Genomic DNA, 5369 nt, shown 5'->3' on the forward strand with positions numbered 1-5369 from the left:
GTTTGAAAAATATAAATAAAAAGTCTCTTAGATTAGCTGGTTAACTCAGCATTTTAAAAATACCTGTGAGAAGCACAGGAAATCCTAGCTCAGAGCAGCAACACACACCTATCCCTTTGCTGGATCTACATAATTACCCTTCATTCCTCAGTGAACTCAGCCCTTGGGGCTGGTTTCACAACACTGTCTACAATACCTGGATTTTAAAATAAGTCAGCTCTCAATTGTCAGGACAGTACCTTGCAATGCATGTAATAAGCACTTCATAAATACTTTAATGATACATCTGTGTTAACAGGGACAGGGACACTAATGTGAATAATTCAAAATAGCAAAGAAACCAAAATTCTTTGGAATGCCATTTTGATATTTTAATAGATTTTTCTGATATTCTGAGTAATCATTTTATGGTGTAGTTTTAATATCTTTGTTTAGAGACTTGACTCAGAAAGAGCAAGGAAGCTACTTAGGTTCCTCAACTTGTGTCTCTGTGCTTCCGATGAGTGTCAGAGAGAGACAGCACAGGGCCTGAGTTCTGGCCTCTCTCACATATCTTCCTTGGAAAGAGGGGTTTCATTTAAGTAGTTTTTCTTAATGAATAAGGAGACCTAACTAAAAACTTCCTTTTCTTCAGATTGAACTACTGCAGGCCGAAATAAAGCCTTTCAAAACTTATGGAAAATAATTATTCTGGAAAACTTTAAGTGAAGGGAATTTGCAATGCCAATGGCTTTTTGGTTTTCTGGTAATCTTTTCGATCCCTTTTCACCCTAATTTTCATCACATTTCCTGATGTTTTACAACACTATTTTTTTAATATTCTACACAATAAATTACATTTTAAAATGTTTTTAACACCTAACAAGATATCAATATATTAGTCTATCTTCAACATTTTGGTTGGGTCTCTTATTTTTCAAAATCTATTAACTTTCACAAATTATTTCCAAATACTATTAACACTTAAATGGCTCATGAAAGAGATCCTCTACCTTCCCATTTCTAATCCCATATGGTGAGTGATCCCTGGCTCTGGATTATAAACCCAAACAGAAAATCATATTGAAAGTTTAACCCAAATCAGTGAAGAGCCATACTGGATTTTGTTCCCTTTCAATGACCTAGTGTTATTTTAAATATTTTACATTCACACACTTCTACTTAGAGAAAAAGACATGAACAACATCTTCTCAGAAACATACTATGCAGAAATCACCTATTGAGACAACCATGCTCCCTCACTATCATTTTCAAATTTATTTCTATCTGCTCATTTTACTTACCAAAAGACAGCAAAAGAGAAAAAAAAGCCATAAATTTACATCAGCAAATCACATAGTAAACAGGACTTTAGGCAGAACGTTTTAATGATTTATGCTTTAGACTAAGACTCCAACTTTAATTTAGAAAAGAACAAAAGCAAACCACCATTAGGTAGCCTCATAATTATGAGGTCATCACTTTTTTACCCACAAAAATTATGCACAATATAAAAACTAACATATAAATGTTGCATACATAAAACACTTAAGAGACAGAAGCAAAAGAACTTTATATTCAGTACTTCACACCTTCAGCACTTCTTTTTATATTATTCTGGCAAAAGGACCTTTTCATGAGTAGTTTACTTTCCTAGATTAGATGAGAAACATATACTGTGCATCTTCCTCACTGATATGAAAGAGAATGAATGGTTATATAAGATCCATGTTAGAGAAACACAGGACCAGGCAGGAGACAAGATGGCAGAGAAAAGGCAGCGTCTCACCTGAGCTCTCCCAAAAATCCTTCTGAACACCTTTAAGTAAGGCCATAAAACAATCTGTGAAGTGATAGAACTCACAAAAAGATGGGATAAAATATTTTTTCAGCCAAAGACAACTATAGAAGGTTGGCAGGAAAGGTCTGTTGCATTTGGGTGAAAGTGGAGCACAGGACATGCCAGTGTAAATCATGCCCCAGCAAACCAGGAGCAGGCCTTGGGAGCCATTGAATCAGTGCCAGCAGTGGCTACTTCTGGACTCTTAGCCCACAGGTGGTAAGTGGGTAGAACCGATCAGGAGATTATGGGTCTCTGCTGGCACTGGGGGTGGGACTGTTGCTTTGACCATACTCAGATCTGGGACACAGTCCTGATGGAAGTCCCAGGGTGAGAAAAAGCACTAGCACACCAGAGTTGCAGCTGCAGGGGAGCAGGGACCCTCATCACAGTTCAAGGGCAGAAAATAGCGCTTGTGGTCACTCAGAACAAAGCACAGGCCAGGAGAGTAGTAAATACACCTCTCCTTAGATAGTACTACCTTGGAAGAACTAAAAAATTATAGGTCCCTAGAAGTATCTCTGAAAACAGCAGCACAAAACCCCTGAAGCTTGGGACAGTACGCCCTCTACTCTGGAAACTGAGCCCCACTTTCACAAAGAGTTAAAAGTTAATTAATTGGCTGGGAAAAAGAACAAACAGAAAAAAAATCTGACCATAGAAGTTACTATGATGACAAGGAAGATCAAAACATACTCAGAAGAAGATAAAGTCAAAACTCCAACATCCAAAGCCTCCAAAAAAAAAAAATATGAATTGATTTCAGGGCATGGAAGAGTTGAAAAAGGATTTCAAAATCAAGTAAGAGAGGTAAAGGCAAAATAGGAAAGAGAAATGAGAGTGATGCAAGAAAAATGAGTCAACAGTTTGGTGAAGGAGACACCAAAAATACTAAAGAAAACACCTTAAGAACAGATTAGGTAAATGGTAAAAGAGGTATAAAAAGCCAATGAGGAGACAAATGCCTTGAAAAGTAGAATTGGCCAGATGGAAAAAGAAGAACAATAATTCACTAAAGAAAAAAAACTTTTTAAAAAGTAGTATTGGTCAAATGGAAAAGGAGATACAAATGCTCACTGAAGAAAATAATTCCTTACAAATTAGAACTGAGAAAATGGAAGCTGATGACTTTATGAGAGATCAAGAAACAATAAGACAAAACCAAAAGAATAAAAAAATAGAAGACAAAATATCACACTCGAAAAAGAACTGACCTGGAAAATAGATTGAGATCATTTAAAAATTATTGGACTACCTGAAAGCCATGATCAAAGAATAAGCCTAGACATAATCTTTCAAGAAATTATCAAGGAAAACTGTCCTGATACTCTAGAACCAAAGGGTAAAACAGAAATTGAAAGAATCCAACAATTATCTCCTAAAAGAGATCTCAAAATGAAAACTCCTAGGAATATTATAATCAAATTTCAGAGTTTCCAGCTCAAGGAGTAAATATTTCAAGCAGAAAGAAACAGATTGTGAAGCCACAGTCAGGATAACACAGGATTTAGCACTTTCTACATTAAAGGAACAAAGGGCTTAGCGCATGGTATTCTGGAGGGCAAAGGAGTTAGGATTACAACCAAGAATGGCTTACCCAGAAAAACTGAGCATAATCCTTTAGGGGAAAAAATGGATATTCAATGAAATAGAGGACTCAAGAATTCTTGATGAAAAGTCTAGAGATGAATAGAAAATTTGATTTTCAAATACAAAACTCAAGAGAAACATAAAAAGCTAAACAGGAAAGGGAAATCATAAGGGACTTTATAAAGTTAATCTGTTTACATTCCTACATTAGAAGATGATATTTGTGACTCATAAAAACTTTCTCATTATTAGGGCACTTAGGTAGTATTTAGACAGAGGGCACAGATGTGAGTTGAATATGATGGGATGATATCTAAAAAAATAAAACTAAAGGGTGAGAAAGAAGAATGCTCTGAGGGAAAGAGAGGGAAAGAATGGGGTAAATTATCTCACATGAAAGAGGCAAGAAAACACTTTTACAGGGAAGGGGCAGATGGAGAAGGCAGAGGGGAGTGAGTGAATTTTACCCTCATGGCTCAGAGAGGGAATAACATACACACTCAATTGGGTACAGAAATCAATCTTATCCTCCATGAGAATAGAAGATGAAGGATATAAGAGAAAGGGGTGGGGGTGATAGAAGGGAGGACAGACTGGGAGAGGTAGGAATCAGAAACAAAACACTTTTGAGGAGGCATAGGGTGAAGAAAGAAAGAGGATAGAATACACAGGGAGGGAGAATATAGGAAAGGCCTCACTTCTCAAATATATAGAGAACCGAGTCAAATTTATAAATATAGGAGCCATTTCCCAATTGATATATGATCAAGATAAATGAAATTTTCAGATGAAATCAAAGTTATCTATAGCCATATGAGATTGTGCTCTAAACTGCTATTTATTAGAAGCATGCTAATTGAAATAATTCTGAGGAACTACCTCATACATTGGCTAATAGGACAGAAAAGAATGACAAATGTTGGAGGGGATGAGGGAAAAATGAGACATTAATGCACTGTTGGTGGAGTTGTGAACTCATTCAACCATTCTTTAGAACAATCTGGAACTATGCTCAAAGGACAATATAACTGTATATACCCTTTGACCTAGCTGTGCCTCTACTACTAGGTCTATATCCAAAAAGAGATAAAAAATAAAGGGGAAAAGGACCTATCTGTACTGAAATATTTATATCAGCTCTTTTCTGGTGGTGGGGAGTTGGAAATTGGGAGGATGCCCATCAATTGGGGAATGGCTGAACAAATTGTGCTATGTGATTGTGATAGAATACTGTTGTGCTATAAGAAATGATGAGCAGGATGCTCTCAGAAAAACCTGGAAAAGCTTATATGAGCTGATGCAAAGTGAAATGCACTGTGTACAAACTAACAGCAATATTGTGAGATGATCAGCTGTGAAAGACTTAGCTGTTCTCAGCAATACAATGATTCAAAGGACTTATGATGAAAAATGCTATCTATCCCCTGACAGAGAACTGGTAATATCTGAATACAGATTGAAACATATGTTTTTTTACTGGCTTTATTTTTCTTGAGAGTTTTTTTGGGGGGCAGGGTCTAGCTTTCTTTTACAACATGACTGATATGGAAATATGTTTTGCATGTCTACACTTGTATAACCCATATTGAGTTATTTGCCTTCTCAATGAGAGTGATAGGTAGGGAGGGAGAGAATTTGGAACTCAAAAGTTTTTAAAACAAATACTAAAAACTGTGTTTGCATGTAATTGAGGAAAATAAAACACTAAATAAATTTTAAAAAAAAACAGGTCCACTGTTCATAAAGATGTAACTGCTTATAATATCATAGTTTAGAAATATCCCATTCCTTTCAATTTGAATCATTTTTAATGTGAATAATTTTAATTTTTTTCAGTTCCAATAGTCAGCTAGTTATTGGGCCAGAATTTTAAAAAGCAATTGTGAGAAGGTCTAGATTTTCTGCATTAATCGTAATCAATATTTTGTAATTAGTGGAGTATGTAAAAAAGCAACATGTA

Source organism: Notamacropus eugenii, chromosome 7, assembly GCF_028372415.1.
Source record: "Notamacropus eugenii isolate mMacEug1 chromosome 7, mMacEug1.pri_v2, whole genome shotgun sequence".
Lineage (NCBI taxonomy): Eukaryota > Metazoa > Chordata > Mammalia > Diprotodontia > Macropodidae > Notamacropus > Notamacropus eugenii.